This window comes from Lycorma delicatula, chromosome 5 (assembly GCF_047948215.1).
Source record: "Lycorma delicatula isolate Av1 chromosome 5, ASM4794821v1, whole genome shotgun sequence".
Lineage (NCBI taxonomy): Eukaryota > Metazoa > Arthropoda > Insecta > Hemiptera > Fulgoridae > Lycorma > Lycorma delicatula.
In genome coordinates this window covers 2,663,171-2,682,532 of record NC_134459.1, presented here as the reverse complement: position 1 = coordinate 2,682,532, position 19,362 = coordinate 2,663,171, and positions in this window count along the sequence as shown.

Genomic DNA, 19,362 nt, shown 5'->3' with positions numbered 1-19,362 from the left:
AAAAAATATATATATTTTATTAATTTTTTCTTTATATATAGTAGGTCTGAAAAGTTTCCGAACTAAATTTCTGTAGTTGATAAAAGTAGCGCCATCTCAGGACAACCAAGGAACTATGTAGTACAATATCTGATGAGTGTACAAAATTTCATCACTACAGTCTCTAGTTATACTCGGCCAAATACACTGTGTTCATGTGATACATGAGTGATGTGAGAAGCGCAATAAAATTTGATTAATCGGTCAAACCGTGAATTCTAAATTCTATTTGGAAGTAATGAAACTCCTGATGCATTGCATTCGCTGAAGCTGGCCCAAGTACTGGGATCCAGGCGGTTGGATCCTTACATTACACCATTATATTATCAGTTTTAACATGGTACACCAAAAATCAAATCACCATCTTGGACTCTCTCCAGCACACTATCTTCTGTTCCTGAAACTCAAGTTGATGTTTTATTTTCGTTTAAAATATGCATAGTACAAAAAATATGATATATTGTTAACATCCTACAGGTAATCGTTTGAGTTATGCGAGACACAGATTTGTACGTAGTGGATTCAGGATGGTCAAATGGATATTTCTGTTGATTTTTCATGATCGCAATAATTCCTTCATATAATAACTGTCCTGTTCTTGCTAAGGAATAAAGTAGATGTATTTTCTCCAGGTATTCTGTTAGGTGACTGCTGTTCGAATATATGCCTTTTTGCACTTTCCAGTATCCGAAGCATATGCCACCGATTCAATAATATTTTCATTAGTAACTTTTCCATATTGTTTAGGTTAATTATTTTTATTATGTACATATTGTTATATTTAGATTCACAATTTTAAGTTTTTATAACAGAATTTAAATCACTTTAAACGTTTACATCTTTTTAAGAACCGATTAACGTATAATTACTGATTATAATATATTAGCTGTTGAACTCAACTTAAATTAACATATTTGTATAGCTTACAAAAGTAAGAAGAAAAGAGTTACACAATTTATCGTAAATAAGGAGGACATGAGACAACATAACTGCCTATCAAAAATCCTGAGGATTTTTCCTTTATAATATGTAAATGAAAAAGTATTTGTAATCGACAAGTTTAACAATATAATTATAAATATTGTATTATACAAAGTAAAATTTAAGATGTGTAATATGAAAATTGAATAAAAGTTATCGGATAAAAGTTATATGAAATAATGATTATAAATTAAATTATACAATACGATATCAGCGAAAATATTAATTACACATTTACAGTTAAATTACTGAACCGATAGTTTCAAATTATGTTCACACCAATTTGGAATAACACAACTGATAGTAATGAATAATAATAGAGCTCGATTTTTCTTTGTGTTAAGTGCATAAATATTGTAGTAATCATTGTTCTAGTAAATCGGGTTAACTGAATGTATACCTGCTTAATGTACACCAAGCTAGTGTATCTATGATTACTTAATTTACTCCAGTGAACACTGGGATAGTGTATCTATATCTGCCTAATGTACACAGTGAATGCGGTATATGTATTTGCATATTTTGTATGTATGTATATGCATGTAGTTAATAGCCCGGTCTGTAAATCGTTTGTATGACATACAAGAATATGGTAAGCAATTTAAATAAAATTTATTTTAATCTGTAAAAGTTGGTAAAAAAATTTATGTATAGGTCTCTAGTGACCCATTAGCTGTTGTAAGTCTACAACTGACTAAAATTGTCAGGACTCAGATAAACCTGAGTTAACAACTCCATGCTTCCAATGCACGGGTAAAGTATTTTTGTTGATCAGAAGTAGATCAACTGAAAGGTTACAGGTGGGAAAACTCCATTTGTTGCACAGTTAATGCAGACAGTCATTTGACCACAGTTCCAAATGGATTATATAAATTTTTGGAACAGTTGTCAACAATCTAATCGCATAATTTCAACCCTTAGATAGTTAGGTTAAGGTAAAGATGTGAGGACATCTATGGTCTGTGGAAATTGCAAAAATAGGGAGAGATCTGTCAAGCCTCATGTGTTAACTCTGTATAAAATTGCTCAAATTTGAGAATTGTCTTTCCTATTACACAAATTATGATATTTGACATCTTTGATTGCACTTTCCCATCAACCGCTAAATGCCTTGTGATGTTGAAAATGTATAAATATCTGATTTAAATTTGTCTGACTATAAAAAATACTTTTAGCAGAATGAAAGTTAGCATCATCAAAAAATATTTTAGTAGGTATACCTCTACATGAAATTAATCTTTTGAAGGCAGAAATAAATGATTGTGAAGTCAAATCAGAAACTAACTAAATGAATACCTTTAGTGGCTAAACATAAGCCTTAATGTTTTGGATCTCTGCCCGCCACTATTACACAAGAGAATGTTTGGGAGGGAATCACTAACAGGCAGTAATTGACCAAGCTGCAGCACTTGATTGTTTAAGATTCTTTATCTCATTATTGAAATACATGGATTGTGATTTCACAATCCAGGTAAAGAGTATGAACTAATTCCTTAGTGGTTAGAGTACTAAAGTTATGTACTGACTTTTTTGATTTAATGTTGTGAATGAATCTGAAACCAACTAAATGCTCATAATACAGCATGTAAAGATGAAAAGCTTGTGTGTGTAATCACATACAACATTAGATATACATGAAGTTAACATAGTTTTACGTCTTTCTAATAAACATTCAAGATTTAAATTATTATTGAATGTAATACAATCAGTTGGCCAATGGGAAGAAGATTGTAGACGAGGAGGACCATGCCACCACAGTGAAATATCAAGTAACTTGCTTGGTGAGCAACCTCTAAACAATACGTCTGCTGGACTATCAAACGATTTGAATCGTAATTGAAGTTTTTTGTTGAATTTCAGAAACTATTACCTATAAATACTTTCCAACTCTAAGAATGTCCATGAATCCAGCAAAGAGCTATGGTGAAATCCGTGTACAACTTTCTCATCTAAGTGTATATTTAATGCAGTAGATACCTTCATGAATAAACATGAAAGTAGTATAAGTATCTGGTCTAAGGGTATATTTAATGCAGTTGATACCTTCATGAATAAATATGAAAGTAGTAAACAATCACAGAGTTAAAGTTTGGGTAATGTGATTTGTTTTAAGAGTAATTTTGATTTAGAGCATAGTAGATTGGATGTAATTACATGGGTTGAGTATAAAGTGTATATATAAAGGCAATGAGATATCTTGTGACTAAATATGGTGCACAAGAGGTTCCATAAGTTACAGTTTGTAGTGCTTAATGTTTTCTGTTTTGGAGAATTACACCAGCGAATCCATTGTAAATCAGAATTACTGGATTTAACTAGTACCTGTCAATACATTTTTATGTCTGAGGTAATGACAATTATGAATTCAGAATCAACAATATAGAAAATAAATCTTGTTGGATAACAGGTCAAACTAGAAGAGTGAGAGAAACCGTTAGTGGTTTTAAATGAATCGTCAAAGACCTCTCAAAGTTTAGTAGTTAAAACTAGATTTAAATACCGAATGATAGGGTAATAACATACATTTGAGTTAGAATATTTGTGACTTGGATCACATGTCATTACTTAACTTCAGTGATTTAAGACATGTGACTCAAGTCGCAAATATTCTTGTATGAAAATGGAATAGTAACATTTAAGATTGGTATCATTGTTTAGCCTTCTTTCCAATGACAAAAATTGTTTCATTAAATGGAATATCAGTATTAATTTCCTCAATTTTTCAGAAGTTCTCAAGTACTTCTTTTTCGAGAAATAAAAAATCTTTTCGAGAAATAAAAGATGTAATGGTATTGTTGCTCTTAAGTTAATAAGAAAACAACCACTGAATATATCTCGATTTGGTTTCGTAGAGAAAAATTGTTTAGGTAAAATAAAATTCAAGTAAAATTGTGTTCCAATAAGGATATCAGCTTTAATTGTTATATTAAATTCAGGATCTGCAAAAACAGATGAAGCAGATCTGTCATTAAAGTTAGCACATTTCAATTGGAATGAAAATTTCATATATAAAGAATGCAGTGTCCAACACTATATTCAGAATGAGAAAGTGTATTTATTCCTAAGATAGGAATATCATTTCATAAATCTTTGTTCTAATCTTTGTGCAAATTTATTAGTAAAAAAATCACTTGACTGCCAGAGCCTAGTAAAACTTGACATTACCATGTAAAACTTGAGTATTACCATTGCATTATTGTACGTGGTAATAGTTATATTTTAATTTAGAATTAATATTTATATGAATAAGAATTATGTTTTTGAGATCAAATCCTCAAACACATTTAAAATAACTTGCCAACTGAATGACTAACCAAACAACTGAAACAATTATGATCCAAAAATTCCTTCCATTCAACAGAAACACTAAAAATTTCTTACAATTTAAATAATTAGAATAACAGTTAAAATTATTTGCCTTATACTATGTTAGCATTTATATTAAAATGTTTAGTATAGGATTTAGTTTCATTGTACCGTTGTCCCTTGGAAATATGTCTTGAGATGTCTTGCTGGTTTGACTTATTTGCATCAATATCTTGAAGCATCTGTCTTATTTAATGTAAAAATAATTAAAGCATACATCATCATATATCCACTGCCAAAATGTGTAATTACTATTTCTATTTAGCCTATTTTTTTTTTTTTTTTTTAATATTAAATAGTATTATTACTTCTGCATTAATAAGTCATAATAATTAAAAATTAAATACTATTATGGATTTTTTAATTAAAATAGTTTATTAAAAATGAAAACTGAAGATGGTCAACAACAGAAAGATATCTTTTGATTCATTAGTCTCTACTTTATTAGAAGGTTAGTTTATCTATATTTTTTCTATAATAATTATATATCTTAAAAACTTGTATTATATTTTTAATAAAATTAAAAAAAATTACTGTCATTAATATACATTTTTTTTAATTGCTAAAATCAAAAGAAAAATTTTGTTCTTGCTAAGTTTTTGTTAAAGACAGTCAGTGATTAGTTTTACAAAACTATTTAAAACTATGTTTTTAAAACTTTAATTTTAATTTATTCTTTTGACTGATCTTCATGAGCCATCTTCATTCATGAAGAGTGGCACTAGTGTGAATGACCAGAGGATATTATGATTTAAGTTTTGAAATATTGTATTTACTAGATCTATTATGGTTTGTCTTTTTAAAAAAATATATTTGTAGTTTTAAAGAAATAATTTTTGCTCATCTGTAAAGGGATAGTTTGACAATCTTGTGTGCGATTAATGTTTATAGCACTATTAACTAAAAAAGCTACATTGATTTTCATGAATAACATATTATTCTTTTTTTAGTCCTACTTATTTCAGTTTGCTACTTGCTGCATTGTAAAAAGTACAAGTAATATAGAAACTTTAAAAATAATATTTACTCTCTGTAACCCATAAAGCTATTTTGTGTAGAGAGAATCCTGTTTTGTTTATCTGAAATCATATGATTCTTCTTCATTTTCTTTCAGTTACCTTTTCTGCAGTAATGTAATTTATAAATATTCACTTCAAAATGAGGTTATATTTTTGTTTTTTATGCACCATTCGTACAATATGTCATATGCTTTAATTAATTTATTAAAATAGCGTAGTTTCTATTGAACAATAATTTTAAAATGAAATGAAATATTTTTTCAAAATCTGTGAAATTTTTATTTATTGTTGTTGATTTTGCAAGATACTGTAATTCCAATTTGCTTCGGTTAGTTTATGTTGTGTCATCTCATGGAAAGGTTTTGTTAATAAAGTAGGCCATGGTTATCTCACCTGACAATTTTTAACTTTTCTCAAAATGCTCATTTTATCCTCGCAGTTTCTTGTGATTATTTTAAGTTTGTCTTTATTTTTTACATTGAAAAATATTAAAATTATATAATATTAATATATTATTTTGACTTGCTGATTAGATGACGGGTTATTATCTGATCGAAAAAGAGACGTGAAGAAGTGGTATAAGAAGCTGGAGATCCACGTTTTTCACTTAACACTCATCAATGACTTTTCATCAATAGATTTTTTTGTATCTTCCTATACAAAAAATTTCCTCTTTCCAAGTCTTTACATGAATATTGTAAACCTGTAATAGCACTGGTTCTTTCATCCTATTGACCCTCAATTACTAGACATCCCCATGCCTCTAAACGCATCTACTCCACATCACGCACCTGTGCATGATGTCATTTCATGACACAACATCCAGAAAAAAAAACAGAATTAGAAAATGCTTGTGAGTTTGATATGACAAAAAGTAAGAAAAGACACTAATAATCGTGTAGTGTGTCCAGAGTACCCACTGCTTTGCTGAATATGCAGTAAACTCCGCCCGAAAATTAGAATTTTGGACTCATTAGGCATTAGTGTTTTCCTTTGGTATTTTTTATAAATTTTAAATGTTGAATCTTATTGCTGTTGTTATTATTTATTTATTAAGGTATATTATTTTTTTATGTTTTATTTTTTGTTTAATTTATATCAACTTTTTTATTTAATTTAGTAAATGCACATATTTACCATGCCATGCTGTAAGTGTTAATAAAGTGAATATCAGTCCATATACTCTCTAGTTATTAGTTTTTTTTATTAAATGGAAATAAATCATGTAAAGTTAGATTTTACAATGAGATTTGCTGTTTAAGTTAATTTATACAATTCATGTACAATTCATAAATGAGTAGAAAATAATCAGTATTATAACTAGAAATTTTTGTAACATTGTTAAGATTACTATTTTTCCCTGCAGTTAAAAAAGGATCTAATGTTAAATCTTTGAATGTCTGAAGTAATTTGCATTCTTGTTCAAAAATTTGGGGATATATTCAGACTGCTCATGATGATGTTGGAAACAGAAGATATACTGATAAAAAGAAGGAGTGGTGGAAAGATTACCTAAGTAATATCTTCAAAAAAACTTAGAAAAGAAATGTGGAAGATGAAGAGCTTCCACTTATCATAAGGCAGTTCATAATATAACTATAGATCCTGCGGTATTATGAAGAGGTCAGTCACATAACAGTAGCACTAGGCAGTGTCTTTAGGTTAAGTCTCTTGGTTATTCATGTATTAGGGTGTTGGTGATATCATATAAATGGGCAAACCAACTTCCCCTTCCAATCCAGAGATAAAAAGATAGGTGTAGTTAATCAACTTTCTGGTTATTTCTTCTTCTGGACAATTCATGATAATACATAGGCTTCTACTGTGTATCAGGAGGAAAGGGGTTTCCATTCGGAATCTCAATTAACTAATGAATGAAATGTAAAAATCTTATAGATTTTGGATGTTGGAATACATGTAGCTTCCTAAAAAAACATTTCTGTGGGAACATATATAATATTCCACTGTTGAATATATATAGCGAGGAAAGGTCACAGTTCATTGTTTGAGAAAAAGTGATGTTTTTGAGAGACAAAAATAAAATTAAATGAATTGACGAGGGGGCTTAGAGAGTAAACTGTAAAAAGCAATAAAAAAAAGGTTATCTTGCCTTTATACACTTATTACAAAAAAATTTACATCTGTATTCAGCCATTTGGTTAAAATTACAAAGCATGCATGGTAAGAATATGTAGAATTATTTTTTAATCTTACTAATTTGTAAAAGTGTTAAGAAATTATCTTTTAGAAAATTTAATGAAACTTTTACTAATTGTACAATTAGTAAAAGGTTTTAGATTACCGAGTCAGGTTTTAAATTAGAGTAACATCAGCAACTCTAGAAAGTCAAAAATACATAGGTGGAAAAATTGTGAAACATAGTTTTGCAGAAAACTATTTAAAAAAGAAAGTTAATTTAAATAATAAATATATAAAGTAAAATATTTTAAACATAAAGTTATTAAGTTACAAGAGAAAATTATAAAAATAATAATAATTCCATTATATGAGAATTAAAATTCATCCAATTTGTGCAGATTGTTATGTGTTATCTCATTAGCTTGAATGAAAAGTTAGAAAACTAAAAAAGAGTTTTAAGGAATAAAAAGAAATTTAAATTAAGTATGATATTAACCAACCGATCAGTATTTATAATTGTGAGAATGAATAGATAGCTTGATTTCAATTTTTTTTCATAATTTTTTTATTTCAAGTTCAGATCTGCATGCAAATATTACTTGGTATGGAAGGTCATATAGTTTTTTAAATGATTAGAGAATGTTTTGAATTTTTTAGTAATAAATGCAAAATATGAGCCACAATTTTCAAAACTTTGATTTCGTGATTGACTATGGATCCCATTATATTCTAAACCTATTAGTATAAATTAAAAAGATTACAGAAAAAGATAGGGTCTATTAAAATAGTGGAATTTTAAAAACAGTTATTCATAAATGTGTTATAGTTTATATGCTAACTAGCCAATCAAAATTTGGAATTAAGAAACGTTTTTGAAGCTGATACTCGGAAAGTGCTTTCTTCAGTAGATCAAATTCTTTATAAAAGTAAAAAATGTATTTCTTTTATTTCAGTGACTAAAGATATAAGATACAGACATACAATACAATACAAGATATATAATATAAGATACATACACCGGGACCTATAATATTGTAACTTTTCAGTGTACTTCAGATTGTGAACTTAGAAATTGGAAAAATTGTGTTTATATTGATCAACATTATTTAATTAACCTTTTTATTTTGAACAAAATGTATATTTTATTTTGAAAAATTGTAAAAGTCATCTAAAAAGTTTTTTTTTTTTTAATATTTATTGTCTTAATTTTTAAATTAAAAAAAAAATATTTTGGAATAATGTTTCACAACTGTGGATGTCTAACCAAGTCATCTGTCTTCTGGTTTATTAGAGTTTTTTTTATACCAAGCCCCATATTACAACCTTTTTGGTCGCCAAATAATAATAATAGTTTTGCCAGAACCTTTTTCTTATCAGATAACGCTTGAATTGGAGGCACTGATATCAGATTGACTGGTGTTAATCGAGTTGATTTGAAAACCTCTCTTTCAAGTTAATAATCTTAAAACTTGTAATTTTCATATCTTACTTTACATTATATTTTAAAAGGCTAATTTTGGAGGTAAAAATATGTTTCATATCGGTTGTGTTATTAACACTATTAAACTATTTACTCAGTACTTTGATACCATTAAGCATCCAGTTTTTACCAAATTCCTTCATGACATAAAGTTCATTGAATAAATTGTTGGATTAATTTATTTGTACAGTTGTAACATGCTTTCTTGATAAACTTTTAACTCTACCAAAATAGCATTCATCTGGTAAAAAAACTATTTCTTGTTAAGGGAAATAAAATTTTACTTCTTTAATTCATTTTTTTTTGTTGTGTGTAAAAAAAATTTGTATTCTATTAATTATTTTATTATTATTATTATTTGCAGTTGTACCAACTCATTGTGGATGCAGCCTCTTTTGAACATTCCTGTTAAACATTCTCCCTGACAAACTCTGCCTCCAATCTCCTTCATGGCACTTGGTCTCAAGCCCTCCACTTCCAGCTGACTCCAACAGTTTGCTTGATATCCTTATCCCATCAATCTGTGGGTCATTCTCTTGCCCGAGTAAAACTATCTTGGAGACCATTCTAGCACCAAAGCTGTCCAGAGGCCATCCTTATCTACTTGCAAAGTGACCTGTCCACTGCCACTTTAGATGTTTTATATACTCCAGCACATGTCTTTTTGTCTAATCTAGTCAGTCCCAGCATACTTCTTGCTGTTTCTTGCTGTGCTGGTACTGATCTTCACTTTCTCTTTATTACATTGCTTAATGTGCATGTTTGGCAACCTTACGGCTGTTAACTAAGTACTGTCAGGAAACTGATCAAATACTTGTTTCTTTACAGTCACAGGCATTCTAAATTTGAACATGGTTGCGTTACATCCAAATACTTTCCATCCCAGCTTTGTATGTCATAAGACTACTGGAAATAGTGAGTTATTCATATTGTTGAGTTGTCCCAAGTAGGTAGGTATCTTCTTCAACACTTTCCAATTCGTTTCCTCCACTGTAATTTTTCCATGGGATCTGAAGGCTAGATCAATTCAAGAGTTAATCTGTAGGCCAATTTTTTTCAGACTACAACAAGATCATTCATGAGCATTTGTAACTCTTCAGCAAACAGTATAATGTCATCGGCAAATCTTAGGTGTTTCAGTTGTTTTCCATTAATTTTGATCCTTTCACACTTCTCACTTCAAATCTAAGCTGAGTCTTTCAAATGCCATCTTATAGGACACTGTAAATATCTTTGGGTTTTACTCCTTATGTTCGTTAGTGATTTTATACTGATTTTCTCCAACACTAATGAATGCTGACGACTCTTTATAAATACTATTCTGTATTTTAATGTAGCCTGTCTACTCCCAAGGTCGGCAGGACTGTCATAACTGAACTATTAGCTGAATAGTTGACAGAGTCTATGTCTGTATAAAATCGATGAATGCTAGGCAGAGAGGAACACAATACTCTTTCGTTCTACTTATCACTTCACGTAGTACTTGGATGAGATCTGTGGTACCGTATCCATTACAAAAGATAGTTCTCTTTCGGTTGGGCTTTATCCAGTAATCTGCTTATTCAGTTTTTAATGACTTTCATGAAGACTTGCACACAACTGGAAGAAGACATATTGGGTGATGATTTTTTATATTTTTGGATTTTTTATATTATGTAGGAGGATTATTAATGATTTATTCCATCGACTTGAAACAAATCCATCTTTAAGCCACTGGGTAAAAATTTTGGTCAGATAGATGTCTGTCTCATTCCTTATTAATTTTAATACATCCACAGTCAGTCCATCATCCCCAGCTGCCTCACCCCTTTTCACATCTCCTACTGCCATTCTAATTTCACTGGGAAGGATTTCTGGTACATGTTACCACCTTTTGGTATTTTCAAATTTTTATGTTTCCCATGTGATGTAGAACGCCTTTTTGGTTTTAGCCTCTTGCCATTCTCAGTTAAAGCAACAGATGCATTCTCTCCAAAAAAATTTTCTGTTTAACCTATCTATAGCGCCCTTATTCTCAAAAGCCACCATTACAAGTCTTCGATTACAAAATCCTCTAATTTTCTTTTTTTGTCAAATATACTGAAAACTTTCAGTATATTTCATTCAGTCTCTGTATTTCTGTTCTTTTCTTTAAAATCTTCAGAAAATTTCCTTTCTTGCTCAGTTTGATGATCCCAGCAATATCTTTTTGGTGTTACCATTAATAACATGGCTAAATGCAAATTATCATTAGAAATTAATCTTTTATTGCCTTAAGTTGAACGTTTGGAAAAATTCTCGTTCTAATTAGTTTGTGGTTGCTATAAATCTTGTGTAGTTTAAATCTTGCTACAAATCTTGGTTCAAATCTATTTAAAACAAGCATATCCTGGACAATATGCTGTAGGTTACACAGTATAAAGTCTACCTCGCTTTTTGTCACATAATCAGGACTTCTCTATATTCATCATCTATTGTGATGTTTTTTAAAGAAAGTTCATGATGTACATATTAGAGGATTCAGTAGATTAAACAAGTCTATCGTCTCTTTCATTTTTTAATTCTAAGCCAAATTTGCCCATTACTTTATTACCATGCTGCTTGCGCCCGCTTTTGCATTAAAATCCCCTGTAACCATTTCAAAGTGATTGCTAGGCTCCCCAGAAGCCTAGCAATCTGTTCATATATACTGCCTCAACTTCTTCATATTCAAGACTCAGTGCTGGTAGATATGCTTGTATTATCAGCAATTTGTAACATTCAGTTAATTGGAGCTCAAGCCTAGCCACACAATCCAATATACCCTCCATTTAAATGAATCTATCTTTAATATTCTTATTAATCAGAAATCCTACACCATTTGTGTTCACATTAGACTTACCTATGTGCTTTACACATTACCAGGCTGTAGTGTAGGTAACTTTTCTTGCCATCGAACTTCATTCAATCCAACTATGTCTCATTTAACATTTCTCAACTCCTCCTCTAGTTCCTTTAGTCGCACTTCATTGCTCAATGAGCGGCAGTTGTAAGTACTCATCCACAAATTTTATGAATATTATATTACTTTTAATTTGTGAAATGCACCCTTCAGAAAAAAGTAACAAAACATCTTTTTTCCACAGTCCCCAATTGATAAAGTGAGATAATAAAGCAGCTAACAGATATTTCATCGCTTCTTTTTAAAGTTTGATCATCCAACGAAGTGTAAATGTAAAGTATTTTAGTTTCTAAATCAGTTGCCCAAAAGTAATAGAAATTGATCTGTCTCATATGATATTCTTCCTCTATTGGAGTTTTTTGAAGTACATGGAATCGAGTCATAGAAATTAACCTTTGTTAATGAGTCTCATTCATAGAAAGTAATAAGCTTTTGTTTCTGGACTTTTTTTCAGTCATATAATTTGTTTTCCTTTTCCATTGTTTTTTGTGTTTAGCTTTGTGTTTCAGAAGCAACAGTAACCACACAAGTGGGATGCAGGGTTTTTAAACTTATTGAATTCATTGTTAACACAAATTTCTCTCCGTTGTGGGATTCTAAAAATAATATTCTGTAGTATGCTCGAGTTTTCTGCAGACATGAACCTTTACCATCTGATGGTATAAAAAAATCAGCAAAATATGTGTGCTTACCTCACTGCTTTCTTATACTTAGAAAGAATTAAAATATAACATCAACTTTCTCAGAATTATATTCTCTGCTAGTTATGATAATAGAATGTACGCATTTATTAGTCATTTAACAAAGTTATTACACTTCAGACCTAAAAGAACATGTTTTTTTCATCAAACTTTTTACATCGGTTATGAAAACTACTGGAGATATAGTTCTGGAACCTGTTTTGATTTTTCTGATCAAAACACATAAACTTATAAGTTTACCCCTTATAAAACACCTTCAAAATTTCAGCATTACCTCATTTCACCAGGGCAACTGAAATCCATGGGAAATTTTTTGCTAGCCATTAACTCTATAACAGAGTGTTTGTACATATGTTTGTATGAACATTTTTCTTTATTTCAAGCTCTAGAATTAGTTCCAAAATTATTTTCCTTTATTCCTGGATCATTCTGTATATTAATATTGCACAATCCAAACCCATTACCGAAGCTATTGATCGGAAGGTGAATTATAATATTAACATAACTGCCAATTATTTATTCTATGATGCTGCTGCTGGGTTGTGATCCCAATATATTAGAATGGTCTACTTTGAATATTTTTTGAATACTTGTACTGAAATAGTTAATCGAGCAATTATTTTAACTAAAGATCTCAAGTAGTTTTAAATTTTACTATAAAAATTTTTTCTATGTAAAATATAACAAAATTATATTAAAAAGCAGTACAAAGAAGAAAATTATCAGTATTCTAATTTTTATTTATTATTACACATTTTATTTTTAAATAACTGCAGTTGAGTAGTAGTCGGTGATGAGAGAATTGATGTGAAATGACATCTCTATAAATCTTTATAATTTGTTGTTTATACACTAACTAGCTGACCTGGCAATGCTCTGAAACTTTAAAAAAAAGGTAAAATTACAGAACATCACAAAATTTAACCTTTCCCTTTTTCCCACTTCACCACTTCCTATTTTTTTTTCCTTTTTTCCTTCTTCCCTTTTCGCAAAAATATTTCTTTTCACGTAACTAATACGTATTCTGAGTATGAGCCAAATCGGACCATAAGTATAATTTTTTCGAAATATCTCGATCGCAGCGCCATCTAGCGGGTCTAAACCGATACAGAAACCTTCGCGGGCGTGCGCATAACTCACGAAAGTTCATCGCAATCGGATGAATGGTATAGGAACGCATACGGGACAAACATTCATTTATATATATAGGCCATTATTCAATGGCCTATTTATTACTTTGGTGGGTGTTAAGACTCGGGTTTCATTTCCTACTTTTTTAATTGTAAAAATAGAGATTTTCACTTTTTTCTTACTCTTTATAAATTTTCACTTTTTTTCTTACTGTTATTAGATGAATTTGTCTAATGCTCTCTTGTTAGCCTTGTTCTATCCTTCAAAGACTCAACGTGTGCTTATTACGAATGTACAATTAATTAAAGCAATAATGTTATATATATGTATGAAGTACAAGTTCAAAAATTATAATAAAGATAATTAATATTATAAATGAAATAAAGACTTTTATTTATTTGATTGAACCAGCGAATAATAAAATATTTAGAATAATTAAACCTAATCGAGGTATTGAACAAAGGCGGCATATTACTCGAGAATTTTGGTCCTCCGGCCGCGGATCAAATCTGAACTTTTGAAGAACAGTCAACTTGATCTTCCAGAATTGCGGGTATAATCAAAAATTTTCAAGAATCTTAATATTCAACAAATTACTATATTAATAGGGCTCGCAGCAATTTGATGTATATCATTTACGTAATATCTTTCTTAATTTATATCGTCTCATCATTTATGTAATAACATTTGATTCATTTCATATTTAATTTACTTTGTTAATATTTCACATCGTTAATGTAAGTTATTACTATTATTACGGGTAGGGAACAATTAATTAGAAAAAGAGGGTTAATAAAGGCCGCTATAACTAGGATTGATACACTTACAATTATGATCCTTCACAAGGTGATATTCCCACCTTACAAATAGGAATCTTCTTGAATCGCGAAGGAAATATGAGAAAGGAGTAGAAGAAGAAGAAGAAAAATTTATTTAAAGTATACGTACACGACCATGGTGGTCGTGTAAGTGGTGGTTGGTATCATTGAAGTTGTTTAAAATAGGCTTTTTGATCGGATTACTTGTATCTGTTTTATTCGGCATCTATTCAGAACCACCATCACTACAATGTCCGTCGGTGAAAGCGATAAGGTGTAAAGTTGTTTTTTTTCACAACCAGGTAACGTTCCATTGATACGGTGCAATTCGTCGGCGGTTGAAGCAATGCTTTACACTTCATCAGACACCACCGCTAATATAGAGCCCATGGTGAAAAAACTGGTCGTTATTAAACCCATCTTCAACAACCACTGTTACCAGGGAGGTGGTCTACTTTAAACAATTGCGTAGTCAAGGAGCACATCATTACCGTCGTAATAAAGAACATTGCTGTTTCCAATGAGTAACAATACAAAATCCGTTGTAATTAACACTTTGTCATCATTACCTTCAAGAACAGCTACGACCTTGAAGAATCTTCCGTAAGAAGTACACCATATACGATTACAAATGTTTCTTTACCAAAAGAAACTGTGTAAATGATTATGTTGACTTTGAAGATACAGAAGAAGAAGAAGAAGAAAGTTCATCAAAAGTGGTGGGGAGTAACCCTAAACAAATCTACAGTTATAACGTAAAGCAATAAGAAAATTGTCAGACCTCCTCATTCACAGGTGAGCGGCTGCCATGGAAGGAAATTTACAGAAAGACAACACCGACCAGTCATTGCTGATCGCGAAAGAAACTTTATGTAACAACGATGACGACTACGCTTTAGTAGAGAAAGAAAATAATAATAATAAAAGGAAATTGAACGCAACAAAAATTACAGAAAACTTATAGAAATTGAACAAAAAAATTACGTATAGAGAATAAGAATATTAAAAATAAGCTGAATACCAAAGAAGGAAAAAAATCGCGTAAACTACCGTTCATTCGACCATGTACACAAAGTTTTATACGCCCGTACACGGTAAATCTGATAAGTGGTGGGGGATAATATTCACAATACCACTGCGTCTACAGTCGTATAAAAAAATTGCATTAGACCTCATTCACGGTTGAGCAGCGGTGATGGAAGGAGTTATAGAGAATCACGGCTTCCTCGGCAACTGCGGTAGTTATAGTTAAAGAACTTCTTTCGTCAGTGAAGGATGCTATATGATTCTTCATTTTCGTTCGCCGTAACCGAGGACCGAGTTGAAATCAAAATATAGGCGGACGGCTGCTTGATTAGAAAGAAACTTTCACAAATTAGATTGGGATTACGGTGACGCTGTATTCAGTGATGATGTTATGAAAGTGTTGTGTTCACAATTCGATGCAATATACACTAAGAGACTAGAGAAAACCGAATTCCTCCGTCGATTTCACGATGATGTTCGGACGATACCGAAACCGAGTTCGAATTACATCGTAAATTGTTCATATCATAACCTACATGCGAACGGAAAACCTGTTGTTTCTACATAACAGTGGTTAAGGTTACGTAGAAAACCGTTGGATCTAGTCAGAGAAGCGGATCATTTACAATCGTTTGAACACACAAACGGTTTTTACTATTCTTTTAACCGGTTGTGCGTAAATGTTGGTGCAACGAACCGGTTAACTTAGACAATTTACCGCATTGTAAGAAGTGCATCGAGGAAAATATTCCGCTTTCATTCGAGTCTATTGTGCCTCGAAGTCTAGAGCCCAGTCTGCTACGAGATGCTGATGAATCCACATCTTTGTTTAGAGATCTTAATTATTGTTGTAGCCTTCCATATTGGCTTAATGCCTGGAATATTAATTACGCTTACCGTGGATCGAATACAAACATTAACAAGAAAAAGACGTGTGAGAAAAAACATACAAAAAAAATCTCAGTGCGTCGCGGTTGCTACCTCCAGAGTGGTGTGGATACGCAACCAAATAAAAGGGGTCTGATGATTCAATGTAGTAACAGTTTAGCAATGGATGTTGATATAGCCGCATCGGTGTGGTTAGTTAGATTTTTCCCGTATCGTCGTGTAAGGACATTGTGACATCTGACGAAAATTGTGAACGCAGCGTTTCCGCAAGCTTTAAGCACAAATATTGATTTAGATCGTTTCAATACGGTTAGAGTAGTTTTCAATTATAACGCAACCTACGATGAAATTCACAGTCGCTTACAAGAATATTTTGATAGTTGATAGTTGATCGATACTGTTGAAGTATGTGTAGACGTTGTGGTGGTGAGAATAAGGTATACTAAAATATACCGTTCTTCAGCAATTACGATTAGCAACAATTCGCATTACGAACTATTAAATATGAGACCATTGACTTGTGCACCATATTTAGCCATTAGATGTCTAATTCAAATGAGAATGATTTTCCACAAACCTCAAAGGCCATGCGAAATGATTTTTATGTTGATGAAACAGGTTCAGATAACTTAAATGAAGTTATTCAATTGAAAATTGATATTTCTAAATTATTACAATACGGTTTTCCATTCCATAAATGGTTTTCCAGAACGTATCATTTCTTCTTCTGAACAAAATTTCTTCATTCCTTCAAATCAAGAACAGAATTTATGAACTTTAGAAGTTCTTTGGAATAATTCTTCAGACACGCTACTTTTCCAAATTATTCATTCTAATGATTCTAAAAAAACACACTAAAAGAAATATTCTGTCCATAGTAGCAGGTGTGTTTGATCCTTTAGAATTCATCGGATCATATTGTTCTCTCATATAAACATTTTATGCGATTGTTGTAACTTAAAATTAATCCGGACGAAATATTATTCATCGCTTTATTAATCACAACGGTTCAATTTATACAACCGTTTCATTCGATTGAACGAATTAAAATAAATCGTTCCGTGAAACCTAACATTGATAGTAGAATTAATTTTATTCAAATACATGGACCCTCCGATGCCTCTATAAAAGACTATGAATGCTGCATTTACATACGAATCGTATAAGACAACCGTACTTCTAATTTACTTTGTTCTAAATCAAAATTAGCATCCTTAAAACAAACACGCTACCAAGACTTGAACTTTTTGGTAGTTTACTACTTAAATCGTTTATTATTAAAGGTAGGTAACTGCCTTAAATATACATTTTGATGAGATATACGCAAATTCTACAGTAGCACAGTAGATTCACGGACAACCATCTAATTGTAAAGTATTTGTCAGGAATAGAATTTCTGAGATTCAGGAAAATACTTCAAATGCTAATCGGCATTATGTCAAATCCTCTGATAATCCAGCAGACGTATTCTCTAGAGGTTGTAACAAAGTAAATTACTTGACATGTCACCTTGGTGGCACGGTCCTCAATGGCTTTCACAATCTTCTTTCCATCGGCCAAAAGATATCTACTGTCTTATTCGATTAAACAGAACGATCTTCTTCACTACACATTTAGTTTCCGTTTGATTTTTTCAGAACGCTAAATTAATTAAAACGGAACGAATCATCGGTACCCTAACTACAAAGGAATTAAATTATACTCTTAACTTTTTTATTTAACGATCGAAACTCATGCGTTTTAGTATTGAAATAAATTACCTTAAAAACAAACTATTTCCAATCATAGCAAACTTATATCACTTGATCCATTTCTGGATAATTTAAGCTTACATCGTGTAGGAAGCAGATTACAACACTGCGTATTATATTACCATGTTAAACATCCTCTTATTTTACATCCAGATGCAAATATTTTAAAACTGATTATTAACTCTGAGCATTTGCGTCTTTTACATTCGGATGTTCAATTAGTACATCATTCTTTACGTCAGAAATATTGGATTATAAACGGTAAGAGAATTATTTCTTCTATCGTTGATAAATATGCAAAAGGATGGTCGGTTACCATCTTCCAGACGGCGCTCTAATTATGATTCGTCATATGGCGGGAAGGGTCTGGTTTCACATTCATTTAAAAGATTTCACTCATTTTTTCCGATAATAGTTCCAACTTCCGTTGCGCCAAAAATATACTTTATAATTTGTATCGATTTTTAAATTCAAAAAAACTAAAATCAGACATTCAAGCATTCACATGGTCATTTATTCCTCCCTCTTCAGCCCATTTTGGTGGTTTATGTGAAAGCGTAAACAAAAACGTTAAATTTTATATGCGTCGACTAATTGGACAAACGATCCTTAATTTTGAGGAATTATATAGTTTTAACACAAATTGAAGCCTGTCTCAATCCCCATCCTATCTTTACTATTTTAACAGATCACAGAGATCCAGAACCTCTACCTCCAGGACGCTTTCTCATTTTTTTTTTGTCTTCAGTCATTTGACTGGTTTGATGCAGCTCTCCAAGATTCCCTATCTAGTGCTAGTCGTTTCATTTTAGTATACCCGCTACATCCTACATCCCTAACAATTTGTTTTACATATTCCAAACGTGACCTGCCTACACAATTTTTCCCTTCTACCTGTCCTTCCAATATTAAAGCGACTATTCCAGGATGCCTTAGTATGTGGCCTATAAGTCTGTCTCTTCTTTTAACTATATTTTTCCAAATGCTTCTTTCTTCATCTATTTGTCGCAATACCTCTTCGTTTGTCACTTTATCCACCCATCTGATTTTTAACATTCTCCTATAGCACCGCATTTCAAAAGCTTCTAATCTTTTCTTCTCAG